The sequence below is a fragment of the Triticum urartu genome, chromosome 2 (genome assembly GCF_003073215.2).
Source record: "Triticum urartu cultivar G1812 chromosome 2, Tu2.1, whole genome shotgun sequence".
Lineage (NCBI taxonomy): Eukaryota > Viridiplantae > Streptophyta > Magnoliopsida > Poales > Poaceae > Triticum > Triticum urartu.
In genome coordinates, this window is record NC_053023.1 from 630,317,127 (window position 1) to 630,335,774 (window position 18,648).

The window sequence follows — 18,648 nt, forward strand, 5'->3', positions numbered from 1 at the left end:
GCTCATCTCAGGCCCCTCCCAATGCTCCACCTTGTACAGGTGCTAAGGCTAACATGTAGGCAAAAAAAGATGATGTGGCAAGGTAATTAAGAGGAGAGAGATGGGTGCGGTGACCCAGGAAGGGAAAACACTTAAATGAAAGACGCTCACCAATGCATGGATAAATTTAATTGGTAAATCATTAAATGATGGATGCTTAGCTACAACAAGTTAAGCACCTTTGCATTGGGGACTTTAGTTGCTTAGCTCTTCAATGTGCTTAGCACCTCATCTTAGCACTGATGCATTGGAGTTCTTATAACTCACTTCAAACAAGGAACACCTACTTAAGTGCTAGACAGCATTTTAATGCTACATGCATGGCCCCTTCCCTCCTTCATGCATTGGTTGATTCTACATTGAGAACCAAAATGTGACATAATTTAATGTGGGCATAGCTATATTTGCATATTCATAAGACAACAAGCCTTACATATATGTAATTTATGATTTTTGAGATAGGCCCTTTAAACCAAAAGGGAGAGAGTATTCTTCATGAAGGCAATATGAGTATTATCTATAATCTCATATCTGACCTCGCATAGTTTATTGGTCGTATACTCAGTCATCATTTTAAATTATCATTCATAAGAGAGACGGGGCTAAACTTTTGTATAAGCTCATAATCCTCTCTTGTCGAGACGAGAGTGATTATAGAAAATTTTATACTACCAGTATCAGATAATCCTTCATGAAACTCATCAACCTGTCTATATCTGTATAAAATTTTGTATGTGACACATATGTGATCACCTTTATTGCTTACTATCTCCCATCAATCATTTGTGAAACTCATCAAACTTGCGAAAACGGAGATGACTAGGAGGCGAACGACACTTCCCCTCGGCCTGCCGGTGTCGCTGCGGGTTCCTTTGCTCCCCGCGGCTGCTATGAAGGGCTGATAGTGGGGGATCCCTCGATCTATGTGTCTAGTCTGTGTCCCATAGACTCTTCAAATTCTTCGTCGCTGATGAAGCTGGGGCAGCGACGGTCATGTGATAATGATTCCTCGAATTTTGCTATTTTCGTGCCCTTGCTTGAAGTGGGCCCGACAGGTCAGAGGATGGTTTTGGTCATTAGGAACTCAATCTGGGTGATTAGCGTTTTCCATGATGGCCACATCGTCCTACTGAGGGATGGCGTTGTGGCGCGTTTTTGTTCTCATGTTCCATTTTTGTCCCATGAATTTTTACTAGATATGGCTCCGTCGGAGAACTTGTGAGGTTTGTGTCCTCCCCAACCCCACTCCCCCCCGTGCGCGCTTGTGTAGTCGGATTTGGGGTTATGTTCTGGCGCTCCTCGGTGACAGAGTGTCTCAAATGACGATCAAGCCAAGTTGTGGTCGCCAATGTCTTTTGAGCGAATTCTTTATATACTCGCGTTGTTGCTTTTATCTGAGTGATCCAGATGAAAATCCCTCTTTTGCCTACCCCTATCTCATTGAGAGGAAACAAAAGCTACATGAACGACCTTTCGGGTGGTGGTTCTAAAAGTTGTTGAGTTTCAACAATGTTGCTCCCGTAAGACAGGGCCTAGATACAGCAATGAGCTCTATTCACGACGAGTCACCGGTAAATGCAGAATGAAGATGCTGCTATCTACTTCGTGAAGTTGATTGTAATTTCATATTGCTGTAATGAAATTATTGTAATTTCATATTTTGGCCTTGGGCTTTTTTGGAAAGGAAAAAAAATCCCCAGAGATGACTATGTCTTCCCAGGGAAACGATTATCTTGCTGGTATGTCCCATGCGATGGGCCATGTAGAGTCGCATGCCGTGTAAATATGTAAACTTTACTTAGATAAATGTCAACAAAGCTGTTGTGGTGTAGTGGTTATCACGTCAGTCTTACACACTGAAGGTCTCCAGTTCGATCCTGGGCAGCAGTAAGATTTTTGTAATCCTTCTTTGTTTGTTATTAAGTTTTTATGTGGATCACTGGAACACCGGCCCGTGAACACCTTTGGGCGAGTCTATGTCGGCTCGGTAGCATCAGTTGAAAACCCTTGGGCCGGGCTAGTTGTGCTCCGTCATGCACATAATTTTTTTTACTTTACCCCTAAAAGATACTTTTTTCTATTGATTCTAAAAAATATATTTTTTATTTACCTCTACAAATATGATTTTTCTTTTGATTCTCAAAACAAATCGTTTTTTCTTTTCCCCTTCTGTTTATATTTTACCAAACACTAAATGCATATATTACAAGAAAATAAATTAGTTAATATATGAAATTAAAAAATTGCACAGGTTTTAAAAAAAATTACGTGACAGTATGAAAAAAATGTTATATGAAGTAAAACAAATGTTTTTGTAATTTAGAAAAGTTATGTTAAATTTAAAAAATTCTCACACATCTCAGAAATAACTTTGTTACATTAGAAAAACAATACCATTTAAAATAAATATGCGCATAGCTTTGAAAAATCTATCATGTCCTTCAAATAAATGTTTTGCCTTGTATTTGAAACAATGATAATCATGTATTTAAAAAATGTCAAGCGTGTATAAAAATGTTTTACGTGTGCACGAAAATGTACAGTGTGTATGAAAAAATAGATATCAAAACATATATTTAAAAAATATTAATCATGTACTCCTTCCGCAATATTAGTACAAAGTTGAGACACTTTTTTTGAGCTGGAAGAAGTATTTAAAAAATGTTATACTTGTATAAAATGTTTCTTATTTAACAAAAAAATGTAAAATATGTACTAAAAAATTAGACATGTGTTTGAAAACCTGAAGGAAACCAAAGAAAGAAACAAAGAAAACAAAAGGAAAAAAAGAAAGAAAGAGCAAGCCAAAGAAAACCGATGCTAATGCAGTGTGGAAAAAAGTACTCCCTCCGTTCCAAAATAGATGACCCAACTTTATATTAAGTTTAGTACAAAATTGAGTCATCTATTTTGGAACAGAGGGAGTACTTGCTTTTAAGCTACGGTGTAGGGTTGGCCCCATAGCCGCCGCGCTGTAGGTAAGGAGCACCTGTCTCACTTATTGTGAGATGTAGGGCAGCCTTCTCTGGACGAGCGCAGGGCTGGGCCGGTCCATCTCGTGGAAGGCCACAAGCCACAGCCTGGTTTTTGTCTGTTTTATTTCCTATTTCTTGATTTTGTTTCTTTTGCTTCTTTTTTTATATTTTTTTGTACATCCAAATATACTAATCATATACATATATATTAAAAATAAAATTTAAAAATATTAATCAAGCATTTTAAAATGTCAAATATGTATAGAAAATGGTTTTTTGAACACATTGAGCATGCATTCGAAGAAGTGTACATTCTGTATTTGAAAAATATTCAACGTGTGTAACAAAAATGTTTCACGTGTACACTAAAAATATAAATTGTGGTAGAAATGTGTGAACAAACATTTAACCAATGAAAACCGACAATGAAACAAAGAAAAATGAATAAAACAAATAAAAGCAGAAAAACAAGCAAATATAACCAAAAAAGAAAAAGGAGATTGTGCAAAACTAATGCAAAAAATAAAGGAAAACAAAAAAAGAACGAAAGAAGGAAAGAAGAAAAATAGTGAAAACTGAGAAAAGAAACAAAGACACGGAAGAAACAATAGAAAACCAGTGGAAAGAAAGAAAAAAAAAACAAAGAAAACCAACGACAAAGCAAAACATAGCTCTCGTGACCACGCAGCAAACGGGAAGGTGTCTGTAGGGCCGAATGGGCTTGCAAAAAAGTAAACTCCAAGGGGCCACCCATACGTGTCATTGTGCTAGTTTCAGGAGGGTTTCTCGTTACTCTAAAATAAGAGGTGCCTTGAAAGGTGAGGGTACCTCAGATCTTGAAGACCTCTGTGTTCTTTGTCGATGTCTAGTGATCATTATAATTTTATGAGAATAAATTTTCTCTTATTTTTTTGATGGTGCCATGAGGTTAGAGAGTTTTTTATCCTCGCAAATCCAGTTATTCGAATCTGATGAGTTTATGTATGTCAAGCTTTTTTTGGTCAGATTCTTTGTGGAAGTGAAAAATTTCATCGACACCATGATGAAGATATTGTGATTCGACAGTCTGCACTTCTAAGGGGTCATTACCCCGACCCAAATACGTTCATCGATCAAGGCTTCCCATCTTTTCTGGATGGGCGACTTAAGGCGCTTTGAAAAAACATTATTGATAATATTCGTGCAGGCGAAAGAGCGACAACATCATTGTTCTAATATAATTGCAGCCTCTTTACCGAAATCTTTGGAGTATTTATTCACGCAGAGTTTGATACCATGAATAAGGTGTTTTCAAGATATTTCATTGTTATTCTTAATCATAGGAATTACTTTGTATTTTCTTGGATCATAGATCTAAATCAATAAACCAGTGTATCCGTAACTGCTATGAGTATAAATAAAATTATAGGTGTTTCTAAAAGAAATGTGTCATTGTGGTGCATGGAGATGTGGCACAAATGACATCTATCTTTATTCGTTGTGCTAAAAGAAATTTATTTTTATTCATAGTTTTTTAACACAGTACAGACGCATGCGCTCGTATAAACGCGCATAGTCTCGCCCTATGAACGGACACACGCACACCATACCCCCTATGAACACCACCGACAGACTGAGCCGGCATATTATCTGACCGAAAATCCTGAAATTAATTTAGAATAAATGCGAGCACCAGGACTTGAACTCTAATGGACTGGAGATATCACTGTCTACCCGGTCATCCCAATCACAGGTTGATTCGCTATTCATAGTTTTTTAAACAGGTCAGTTTCTTTCATAGTTTTTTTTACACAGTACAGACGAGAAATCTCATATACATATGCACATTGCCTCAAAAAAATACATACACACATATACTCACTCCTATAAACGCAAGCACGCACACCATGCTCCTATGAGCACCTCCGAAAGACTGAGGCGGCACATCATTTTAAGATTGACAAAGTCGCCACAAACGCCTTCATAGTTGACAGGGACGTCTTCATCCAGTGAACGCACATAGTTGGAAGTCCTGAAATAAATACAGCAAAATGCGAGATCAATTTTCTTTCGTAGTTGATACATATCAAGGTGTTATTTTTTTATCTAAAACATTCAAGCTATAAGTGTTTGGAGGAACCATGCCATATACCCATCAAGTAAACCATCACCAGATTAGCTACTAGCTAATTTATATTTATCTATATCTATATCTATACCTATTATTAAAGCAAGGTGATATTTTTAATTTTGTCCCGCTTAGGTGATTTTATATTTTTTTACTGTATCTGAGGTGGTACTATTTTTTGCTACAAAACAGATTCATATATGTTACCACTGCTTTTTTGGGTCTATGTGCCTTTTGTTGGTGTACGTCACAAACGTACTGGGCCATGGGCCTGCTCTTGTAACATATTTTTTTTACTGTATCTGAGGTGGTACTATTTTTTGCTACAAAACAGATTCATTATGTTACCACTGCTTTTTTGGGTCTATGTGCCTATTGTTGGTGTACGTCACAAACGTACTGGGCCATGGACCTGCTCTTGTGCTTAGAAGAAGGATTCACAAAAAATTGCCACTTGAACGCGCATAGTCTCGCCCTATGAAACGGACACACGCACACCATACCCCCTATGAACACCACCGACAGACTGAACCGGCATATTATCTGACCGAAAATCCTGAAATTAATTTAGAATAAATGCGAGCACCAGGACTTGAACTCTAATGGACTGGGGATATCACTGTCTACCCGGTCATCCCAATCACAGGTTGATTCGCTATTCGTAGTTTTTTAAACAGGTCGGTTTCTTTCATAGTTTTTTTTACACAGTACAGACGAGAAATCTCATATACATATGCACATTGCCTCAAAAAAATACATACGCACATATACTCACTCCTATAAACGCAAGCACGCACACCATACTCCTATGAGCACCTCCGAAAGACTGAGGCGACACATCATTTTGAGATTGACGAAGTCGCCACAAACGCCTTCATAGTTGACAGGGACGTCTTCATCCAGTGAACGCACATAGTTGGAAGTCCTGAAATAAATACAGCAAAATGCGAGATCAATTTTCTTTCGTAGTTGATACATATCAAGGTGTTATTTTTTTATCTAAAACATTCAAGCTATAAGTGTTTGGAGGAACCATGCCATATACCCAACAAGTAAACCATCACCAGATTAGCTACTAGCTAATTTATATTTATCTATATCTATATCTATACCTATTATTAAAGCAAGGTGATATTTTTAATTTTGTCCCGCTTAGGTGATTTTATATTTTTTTACTGTATCTGAGGTGGTACTATTTTTTGCTACAAAACAGATTCATATTATGTTACCACTGCTTTTTTGGGTCTATGTGCCTTTTGTTGGTGTACGTCACAAACGTACTGGGCCATGGGCCTGCTCTTGTAACATATTTTTTTACTGTATCTGAGGTGGTACTATTTTTTGCTACAAAACAGATTCAAATATAACCAAAAAAGAAAAAGGAGATTGTGCAAAACTAATGCAAAAAATAAAGGAAAACAAAAAAAGAACGAAAGAAGGAAAGAAGAAAAATAGTGAAAACTGAGAAAAGAAACAAAGACACGGAAGAAACAATAGAAAACCAGTGGAAAGAAAGAAAAAAAAACAAAGAAACCAACGACAAAGCAAAACATAGCTCTCGTGACCACGCAGCAAACGGGAAGGTGTCTGTAGGGCCGAATGGGCTTGCAAAAAAGTAAACTCCAAGGGGCCACCCATACGTGTCATTGTGCTAGTTTCAGGAGGGTTTCTCGTTACTCTAAAATAAGAGGTGCCTTGAAAGGTGAGGGTACCTCAGATCTTGAAGACCTCTGTGTTCTTTGTCGATGTCTAGTGATCATTATAATTTTATGAGAATAAATTTTCTCTTATTTTTTTGATGGTGCCATGAGGTTAGAGAGTTTTTTATCCTCGCAAATCCAGTTATTCGAATCTGATGAGTTTATGTATGTCAAGCTTTTTTTGGTCAGATTCTTTGTGGAAGTGAAAAATTTCATCGACACCATGATGAAGATATTGTGGATTTCGACAGTCCTGCACTTCTAAGGGGTCATAACCCGACCCAAATACGTTTATCGATCAAGGCTTCCCATCTTTTCTGGATGGGCGACTTAAGGCGCTTTGAAAAAACATTATTGATAATATTCATGCAGGCGAAAGAGCGACAACATCATTGTTCTAATATAATTGCAGCCTCTTTACCGAAATCTTTGGAGTATTTATTCACGCAGAGTTTGATACCATGAATAAGGTGTTTTCAAGATATTTCATTGTTATTCTTAATCATAGGAATTACTTTGTATTTTCTTGGATCATAGATCTAAATCAATAAACCAGTGTATCCGTAACTGCTATGAGTATAAATAAAATTATAGGTGTTTCTAAAAGAAATGTGTCATTGTGGTGCATGGAGATGTGGCACAAATGACATCTATCTTTATTCGTTGTGCTAAAAGAAATTTATTTTTATTCATAGTTTTTTAACACAGTACAGACGCATGCGCTCGTATAAACGCGCATAGTCTCGCCCTATGAACGGACACACGCACACCATACCCCCTATGAACACCACCGACAGACTGAGCCGGCATATTATCTGACCGAAAATCCTGAAATTAATTTAGAATAAATGCGAGCACCAGGACTTGAACTCTAATGGACTGGAGATATCACTGTCTACCCGGTCATCCCAATCACAGGTTGATTCGCTATTCATAGTTTTTTAAACAGGTCAGTTTCTTTCATAGTTTTTTTTACACAGTACAGACGAGAAATCTCATATACATATGCACATTGCCTCAAAAAAATACATACACACATATACTCACTCCTATAAACGCAAGCACGCACACCATGCTCCTATGAGCACCTCCGAAAGACTGAGGCGGCACATCATTTTAAGATTGACAAAGTCGCCACAAACGCCTTCATAGTTGACAGGGACGTCTTCATCCAGTGAACGCACATAGTTGGAAGTCCTGAAATAAATACAGCAAAATGCGAGATCAATTTTCTTTCGTAGTTGATACATATCAAGGTGTTATTTTTTTATCTAAAACATTCAAGCTATAAGTGTTTGGAGGAACCATGCCATATACCCATCAAGTAAACCATCACCAGATTAGCTACTAGCTAATTTATATTTATCTATATCTATATCTATACCTATTATTAAAGCAAGGTGATATTTTTAATTTTGTCCCGCTTAGGTGATTTTCATATTTTTTTACTGTATCTGAGGTGGTACTATTTTTTGCTACAAAACAGATTCATATATGTTACCACTGCTTTTTTGGGTCTATGTGCCTTTTGTTGGTGTACGTCACAAACGTACTGGGCCATGGGCCTGCTCTTGTAACATATTTTTTTACTGTATCTGAGGTGGTACTATTTTTTGCTACAAAACAGATTCATATATGTTACCACTGCTTTTTTGGGTCTATGTGCCTATTGTTGGTGTACGTCACAAACGTACTGGGCCATGGACCTGCTCTTGTGCTTAGAAGAAGGATTCACAAAAAATTGCCTCTTCCACTAAGGATCGAGCCCACGACCTGCTATTTGCCTCCTTCAGGCTACAACCAGCTAAGCTAGCTCCTGTTTATGTTAACTACACTGCTCATTATGCATTTAAATAGTCTCACCTTGCTTTTTACATGATATTTTACCAGTTTATATAGCCTACGAGTTGTCACAGAATAAAGAAGACATCAAGAATAACGAAAAGAGGCTGAAGTGTGGGTCCGATTTAACCTTGAAAGCAAAGGAATTTCGTAATATAAGAAAGAAGAAAGAAAAAGATACAATAAAAAAGTTGCGGTGTGAATATTAGTTAACTCGCGTGAAATGGGGGCTGGAAGGGAGGACCATGCCATCTCTTGTAATTAAAGGAAATTATGGTCGTACGGAGCAAATGGATAAAACGAAACCTCGATCAAATGAAAATACTGCGGACTCCTAGCATTTAATTATGGAGACACCTAAGTTTGCGGACTCAATTGATCACAAAACTTTATTTCATTGATAGCATTGATTTTCATCAAAAATTAATATGCAGCTAACAAAAAAATGTACATATATAAAGTAAGGGTAATAGAATTATATACACCTTTTGAACTAATGTTAGAAATTAGGATAACACTAAAACCGATTATGTGATATTTTCACTCTTTCCTCTTATGAACAGAAAGTGTACGTAAGGATCATTTTTTTTCAACGGTGATGTCGTATTACATGTTACATTTTTTTCACAAGGAAGGGACATTGCAGCGCTAAATTTTATTCAACTCATATACATGACATAGTGTGCATTAAAATCCTTTTACCTGAAAGTTGTGAAGGAAATCATAGAAGGATGATCTAAATTTGTACAACTAAAAACTGATTATATTCTCAAATTGATAAGCAATGCCATCGTTCCTGAGAATGTGATAGATAGCATCAAGTTCACCTGATGAATGCTAAAGAAAGCTACTGGTTTGAGGGCGACATCTCCAAGCAAGTGATCATTGATATCCCAATTTGTGTATCAAAGTCATCTCCAGGAATGATGATGAAGAACCCACATTTAAAACCTTGATGGCAATCGAGAAGCCCAGTCCAAAAATGCATGTCTTTTGAGAATATCTTTACCATCAATGTAGATGTAAATAAGTTTGTTTTCCATATACAATAATTAGATAGTATAAAAATATATTGCATCCAATCTATTGACATAAATTTATTGTGGCCATATTATGTGAGGCTGGGAAGGAAGATAAACAACGGCACAGATTGGGTGTCTTGTTAAAATAGAGAATGTCGACACGTGTAGGGTTTGTGGGAGGGTCGTCTCGAGCCATGCTTATAAGGGCTAGGGGCGTGTGATTTTTTTATTCCATTGCAACGCAGGGGCATATGCGGACTCAGCTCCTTGTTGTACATTCTAATAGAGAAAGAAGACGTGAATGAGGATATGCAACAACATAGGTGGGATGCCATGTTGAAATAGAGGATATGAACCAGGGTTTTGATCCCCCGTTGCAACGCACGGGCCTATATCCTAGTACCTACTGAAAAATAGAGGTACGTTTCTCCGATCTTTTTGATCCGTTCATCCATATTATAATTTTATATTTTTGACCCGTTCACCCCCGGCAGCGGCAGCTACACATTGCTAGAAAACGCAGCTACTGGCTCGCAGTCCAAGCTTGGCCCAAAATAGCCCGGCCACCAAGTCATAAGAACAATCTTCTGCTTGATCTCAGTCCGTCTGTCGCCCGCGGCCTTTTTTGGGCCGAAAAATATGGTTGCATGGGGTAACCCCACGCCGCCTCTTTACACAAATTCTCGCCAATTTAAATGCACCAGTGGGTTGCCTGCCTGGAAAACCAAAGAGCCTCCTCGAGAATCAATAAATAAAGATGCAGATAATTAAATTGGATGAGTAAAAGATCTCATTAATTAAATGAGATTGTGTGCTAGGAGCCTAGGAATGAAAGAAATTAAGAAAAGTAAATTCGATATCCTGAGCACAAAAAAGAAAGGAATATACTCCGAAGTTGTGGGCACATGTAAGTAAAGGAATTGAAAATAAAAAAAAGAAACAAATATGTTTTTTATGAATCAATAGGAAGGAAAGAAATACATTTCTCTTTAATGAGCACATGAAGGGAAAAAGTCCGATGGGGGAGAGGACCCGATTAAATAAATTGGCACGGAAAGGAGTTGAAATCAAAAGATGGAATAAATAAACACGGTAATTAACCTACATGTGTAGGAGTCTCAATTGTGATTTGAGGGTGCGGTGTGTGGCTGTAGGATCGAAAGTATGTCTAGAGGGGGGGGGGTGATTAGAGTACTTGACCAAATAAAAATCTAGGCATTTTTCAATTTTAAGTCTTGATAGATTTTAGCAATTTATCACAAGTCAAGCAATCAACCTACATGCAAATCTAAGAGTGTAGCAGCGGAATGTAAATCATTGCATATGAAGGTAAAAGGGGAGGAGTTTGGAGGGAGCAAACACAATGTCGACATGAAGATTTTTGGCGTGGTTCCGATAGGTGATGCTAGCATACATCCACGTTGATGGAGACTTCAACCCACGAAGGGTAACGGTTGCGCGAGTCCACGGAGAGCTCCACCCACGAAGGGTCACCAAGAATCAACCTTGTCTATCCCACCATGGCCATCGCCCCAGAAGGACTTGCCTCACTTGGGTAGATCTTCACGAAGTAGGCGATCTCCTTGCCCTTACAAACTCCTTGGTTCAACTCCACAATCTTGACGGAGGCTTCCAAGTGACACATAACCAATCTAGGAGACACCACTCTCCAAAAGGTAATAGATGGTGTGTTGATGATGAACTCCTTGCTCTTGTGCTTCAAATGATAGTCTCCCCAACACTCAACTCTCTCTCATATATTTGGATATGATGGAAACATGATTTGAGTGGAAAGCAACTTGGGAAAGGCTAGATATTAAGATTCTTATGGTTGGAATGGAATATTTTGGTCGCAACACATGAATAGGTGGTTCTCTCTCAGAAAATGAATGGTGGAAATGTAGGCACGTTCTGATAGCTCTCTCCATGAATGGAGGAAGGATGGAGGGGTATATATAGCCTCCACACAAAAACTAACCTTACACACAATTTACCAAACTTGATGGGACCGAATAGTTAAACTCGGTCAGACCGATTTAGTCAAAATGTGAACGTTAGGATTTTTTGTGGGACCGACATGTCAACTCGGTGGGTCCAATTTTATTAGGATTAGGGCATAACGTAATCTCGTTGAGACCGATCACATGAACTCGGTGAGACCGATTTCTGTAATAGGCAAACCGAGATTTGATCAAGCAAACTCGGTGGGACCGATCACTCATTTCGGTGGGACCGAAACATTACAAAAAGAAAATAAAGAGTTTGCATTGCGAACTCGGTGGGACCGATCGCTCATCTCGGTTAGATCGAAACGTTACGAAGGGAAACAGAGAGTTTGCAATCTCATCTCGGTGAGACCGAGATCCCTATCGGTAAGACCGAACTGATTAGGATTTCTGGCAGTGGCTATGTCAAATGAACTCGATGGCGCCGGATAGATCAAAACGGTGGGGCCGAGTTTGACTTTTGGTTTAGGATATATGTGGATATGAGAAATTGGTTGAGGGCTTTTGGAGTATGTCACTAAGCATTTTGAGTAAGCAAGTCATTAAGCAACACCTCATCCCCTTTTAAAAGTATTGGCTTTTTCTATAGACACAATGTGATCTTGGATCACTAAAGTGAAAAAGTAGTCTTGAGTTTGAGCCAATATGCGTCCTTAGCATTTTGAGGGGTCTACATCTCTAGTCCATGCCATGTTAATCATTAAACTTTTTGAAAATATTATCTTAAATGGATATTAGTTCAATGAGCTATATATTTTTAATAATTACCAAAATCACCCAGGAACTAGTTGCACTTTCAGTGACGTGCATTGACATATTGGCGTTGAGTTGGTTGACAACATAACATGCACCATGAAAGCTTGACAACATAACATGCGTTGAGTTGTTTTTTTTAATCTCGTGTTATAAATTTTACTGAGCCATGTTTATATTATAATAACTAGCAAATATGTCCGTGTATTGCAACGGGAGACAAAAAATTATAGCTAATCAAATAAGTATGACTAAATATCCTGATATATGAGCGTACTTTATTTTTAACACAGTGGCTCACCATGTTGTCATTTATTCTTTCTCACCCTAGCCGATGATGGTCGTGATGTTTACGTGATCACAATGCATTCGACGCGGTAAATCCCAAGGCTATGAATTTGCTAGTGCATGTCACACTTTTAATTATGTTGCATAAGGAAACGTTTAAAACTTTTAAAGCAAATCTCATTGAGCACGAACTACTCCCAATGCCAAGACATATAAAGACATTCGAAAAACTAATCAAATCCTAGACATAAACTAGTGAACAGTTTTTCAAATCGACAAACAAATTTTTTTTAAAAAAATTGATTTTCTCAAAAAATCATGAACATTAGTTTTGTTTACAATCTTTTTAAATGTATGAACCAGTTTCAAATTCATTAATTTTTTTGTCTCAACAAACTATTTTTGAATCGATGAACTTTTTTAAAAATTGGGGAACAAATTTAAAAAACAATTTTTTATTTTTATTTTTGTGAACATATTCTAAAATGTCATGGACATTTTTTTTTCAGATTCCCGAATATGTTTTGAATACACGATCATTTTTTCAAAATCATGAACATGATTTTATTTCCCTGCCATTTTTTCCACATTGTGATTTTTTATAATTTTGCGAACAGTTTTACAAAACCACCAACATTTTTGAATCTGCAAAAAATTTATGATTTTCTAAACAATTTTGTATTCACGTATTTTCAGATTTCTCAAACATTTTTTTAAACTCGCAACTTTTAGAATATTAAAATCCCCAAGTAATTTAAAGAATAAAGAAGAAAGAAGAAATAATAAAGAATGAGAAAAGAAAAGACAAAAAAAGTAAAATGAAAAAAAACAGGGGAGTGAAGCCCCGCACATGGGCCGGCCGATGAAAACGTACATGGATACGACATGCGTGATAAAAGAAAGCTAAACAATTTTTTTTATGATTTTCTAAACAATTTTGTATTCACGTATTTTTAGATTTCTCAAAAAAAAACTTGCAACTTTTAGAATATTAAAATCCCCAAGTAATTTAAAGAATAAAGAAGAAAGAAGAATGAGAAAAGAAAAGACAAAAAAGTAAATGAAAAAAAACAGGGGAGTGAAGCCTCGCACATGGGCCGGCCGATGAACACATACATGGATACGACATGCGTGAGAAAAGAAAGCTAAAAATTGTGGACACTGGGGATCAAAACCAGGTCTCATCGCTAGAGGAGGGTGAGGGAGTCCTGGATTAGGGGGTGTCCGGATGGCCGGACTATACCTTCGGCCGGACTCCTGGACTATGAAGATACAAGATTGAAGACTTCGTCCCGTGTCCGGAAAGGACTTTCCTTGGCGTGGAAGGCAAACTTGGCGATGCGAATATGTAGATCTCCTACCATTGTAACCGACTCTGTGTAACCTTATCCCTCTCTGGTGTCTATATAAATCGGAGAGTTTTAGTCCGTAGGACGAACAACAATCATACCATATGCTAGCTTCTAGGGTTTAGCCTCTCTGATCTCGTGGTAGATCTACTCTTGTACTACCCATATTATCAATATTAATCAAGCAGGACGTAGGGTTTTACCTCCATCAAGAGGGCCTGAACCTGGGTAAAACATCGTGTCCCTCCTGTTACCATCCGGCCTAGACGCACAGTTCGGGACCCCCTACCCGAGATCCGCCGGTTTTGACACCGACATTGGTGCTTTCATTGAGAGTTCCTCTGTGTCGTCACTTTTAGGCCCGATGGCTTCTCCGATCATCAACAGCGATGCGATCCAGGGTGAGACTTTGCTCCCCGGACAGATCTTCGTATTCGTCGGCTTTGCACTGCGGGCCAATTCGCTTGGTCATCTGGAGCAGATCGGAAGCTACGCCCCTGGCCATCAGGTCAGATTTGGAAGTTTGAACTACACGGCCGACATCCGCGGAGACTTGATCTTCGACGGATTCGAGCCACAGCCGAGCGCGCCGCACTGTCACGATTGGCATGATTTAGCTCTGCCGCCGAACAGTGCCCTGGAGGCCGCACCTGTGTCCACTCCGACCCCTAGCTCGGAGCCGATCACACCAACCGAGGATAGGTGGTTAGACACCGCCTCGGGGGCTGCAATCTCTACGGCGATCGAGCCGAACACCAGCCCTATTCTCTGCGAAGCCCGTGACTCTAAGGAGCAGGACTCCTCTCCAGACTCCGAGCCCTCCGCGCCCCGACCGATCGACCCCGATTGGGCGCCGATCATGGAGTTCACCGCCGCGGACATCTTTCAGCACTCGCCTTTTGGCGATATTCTGAATTCACTAAAGTCTCTCTCTTTGTCAGGAGAGCCCTGGCCGGACTATGGTCAGTAAGGTTGGGATGCGGATGATGAAGAAATTCAAAGCCCACCCACCACCCACTTCGTAGCCACCGTCGATGATTTAACCGACATGCTCGACTTCGACTCCGAAGACATCGACGGTATGGACACCGATGCAGGAGACGATCAAGAACCAGCGCCTATAGGTCACGGGGAGGTTCTTCTGCTCCATGGCTCCAAAAGAAGGCAATGGCGATGGAACAACGGAGGATGACCCCTTCAAGAAGCAGCCTAAGCGCCGGCGTCAGCGGCGCCGCTCTAAATCCCGCCAAAACAAAAACGGTGATTCCGGCACGGGAGATAATAACACCCCGGACAGTGCCGAAGACAACCACCTCCAGCAAGATTCAGCACAGGAGGATAGATAAGCCATCCCTCATGAGAGAGCAGCAGACAGAGAGGTCGAGGACGATAATTATATGCCTCCCTCCAAAGACGAGGCAAGCCTCGACGACGACGAATTTGTCGTGCCAGAAGATCCTGTCGAACAAGAGCGTTTCAAACGCAGGCTTATGGACACGGCGAGCAGCCTCAAGAAAAAACAGCAACAGCTTAGAGCTGATCAAGATTTGCTAGCCAACAGATGGACTGAAGTCCTTGCGGCCGAAGAGTATGAACTCGAACGCCCCTCCAAGAGCTACCCAAAGCGCAGGTTGCTACCCCAATTAGAGGAGGAAGCACCTAAACCTACATCACCAGCGCATGATGCGGCCGACCAGCCACCCCGTGGCCGCGACAGAGAGGCCTCTCGGCCCTCCACTCAAGCTGCACCTCGATGCCGCTCAAAAAATACCAAGGCATGGGAAAATGCGCCAGACCTGCGAGACATATTGGAGGACAAGGCAAGGCAAACAAGATCGATCTACGGATCACGTGGGTGCCCCACGGCATGAGACGGTACTCGTCATGCCGGATACAGTAAATCCGGCTGGGCCGAACACAGTAGACAAAGCTCGTTTGAGCTGCGTCGTGATATAGCCCAATACAGAGGCGCCGCACACCCATTATGCTTCACAGATAAAGTAATGGATCATCAAATCCCCGAGGGTTTCAAACCCGTGAACATCGAATCATACGATGACACAACAGATTCTGCGGTATGGATCGAGGACTATCTCCTTCATATCCACATGGCCCGCGGTGATGACCTACACGCCATCAAATACCTCCCACTCAAGTTTAAAGGACCAGCTCGGCATTGGCTTAACAGCTTGCCAGCAGAATCAATTGGTTGTTGGGAGGACCTGGAAGCCGCATTCCTCGACAATATCCAGGGCACTTATGTGCGACCACCAGACGCCGATGACCTAAGTCACATAATTCAGCAGCCAGAGAAATCGGCCAGACAATTCTGGACACGGTTCCTAACCAAGAAAAATCAAATTGTCGACTGTCCGGACGCAGAGGCCCTAGTAGCCTTCAAGCATAACATCCGCGATGAGTGGCTTGCATGGCACCTAGGACAGGAAAAGCCGAAATCTATGGCAGCCCTCACGGCACTTATGACCCGCTTTTGCGCGGGAGAAGACAGCTGGCTAGCTCGCAGCAATAACATGACCAAGAGCCCTGGTAATTCGGATACCAAAGATAGCAGTGGCAGGTCGCGTCGCAACAAGCAAAAGCGCCGCATTAATGGCGACAACGCTGAGGATATGGCAGTTAATGCTGGATTCAAAGGCTCTAAACCCGGTCAGCGGAAAAAGTAATTCAAAAGAAATACTCCGGGCCCGTCCAGTTTGGACCGAATACTCGACCGCTCATGCCAGATACATGGCACCCCCGAAAAACCAGCCAATCACACCAACAGGGATTGTTGGGTGTTCAAGCAGGCAGACAAGTTAAATGCCGAAAGCAGAGACAAGGGGCTACATAGCGATGACGAGGAGGAGTCCCGGCCGCCGAACAACAGTGGACAGAAAGGTTTTCCCCCACAAGTGCGGACGGTGAACATGATATACGCAACCCACGTCCCCAAGAGGGAGCGGAAGTGTGTGCTAAGGGACGTATACGCGATGGAGCCAGTCGCCCCAAAGTTCAACCCATGGTCTTCCTGCCCGATCACTTTTGATCGAAGGGACCACCCCACTAGCATCCGTCATGGCAGATTCACCGCATTGGTTCTAGACCCAATTATTGATGGATTTCACCTCACTAGAGTCCTTATGGACGGCGGCAGCAGCCTGAACCTGCTTTATCAGGATACAATGTGGAAAATGGGCATCGATCCCTCGAGGATTAAACCCACCAGAACGACCTTTAAAAGTGTCATACCAGGTGTAGAAGCCTACTGTACAGGCTCAGTTACACTTGAAGTGGTCTTCGGATCTCCGGATAATTTCCGAAGCGAGGAGTTAATCTTCGACATAGTCCCGTTCCGCAGTGGCTATCACGCACTGCTCGGGCGAACCGCATTTGCCAAGTTCAATGCGGTGCCGCACTACGCATACCTCAAGCTCAAGATGCCAGGCCCTCGAGGCGTCATCACGGTCAATGGAAACACCGAACGCTCTCTCAGAACGGAGGAGCATACAGCGGCTATCGCAGCGGAAGTACAAAGCAGCCTCTCAAGGCAATTCTCTAGTCCGGCCATTAAACGTCTGGACACCGTTAAGCGCGCCCGGAGTAACCTACACCAAGACCGCCCGGCACGTTCAGAGCAAGCGTAGCAATGCGGCCCCAACCCCAGCCCTCGCGAACTTGCGAAACCAGTGCTGCGCGTACATAACTACGCTCTGTACATACCATGGGCACAGGGGGAGGGGCACCATCACGGCATGCCCGAAACGCGGCTTAAACCGCACTAGGGGCTGCTGATTTCTTAATTTTCTCTTATATTCAGGACTCCATTCTTCGGAAGGCTTGTCCGACAGTACAATTGCCGCACAAACGATACAACCAGGGAAGCAGAAAGCTACGCCGCACTACGGAACTCTAAGGTGGTCTCTATAACGAGCAATATACCTGTTTCACATAACATTCTGCAGCTCGCCCCTGGAAAGGACATATTTGATAGTCCCATCTTTTGCTTATCGCACTATTTGTATCGTCCTGCTTTGATCGTAGCCCTTTTTAAATAAACAATGCATAGCTTCCGTCTATTATTGCATTACTCTTTTTTACGAATATATGTTCATTAATGACATGTTGCACCCGTACACTTTGGTACGGCCAATACGCCAGGGGCTTAAGTACCCCACAACATGGTGTGAGAAGTCCGAACACTTTCACAAGTGTGGCACCCCGAACTTATAGCATTATATGCATCGGCTCCGAATCATGTCTTGGGTCAATAGTTGGGTTTGCCCGGCTCCTATGTTTTGGTACCTTACGTTCCGTTATATCGGCTAAGGTAGCACTAGGAGAACTACTGCGATTGTGCCCCAGTTGAGCTGGGCTAAGCACCTCAGTAGAGAAAGCTAAAACTGACCGTCATGATGAGGCGAGAGCTGGTCGCTGTTCGAGAGGTTTTCGAGTCCCTAAAGACTTATGCCGCTTAGAGCGAGGAGTCGGCTTTGTCCGGCCTAGGCGTGGATAGCGCCCCGAACTCGGTATTCTAAACACTAGGGGCTTCGCCGAAATTTAAAATTAT

At 41.2% G+C, this 18,648-nt stretch overlaps 1 non-coding gene across 1 annotated transcript; it reads left to right on the forward strand.

Moving 5' to 3' along the window:
- Positions 1 to 1,856: 1,856 nt before the first annotated feature.
- On the forward strand, positions 1,857 to 1,929 carry TRNAV-UAC. The gene has a single exon. It is a non-coding gene; the product is annotated as a tRNA-Val (tRNA).
- Positions 1,930 to 18,648: the final 16,719 nt, after the last annotated feature.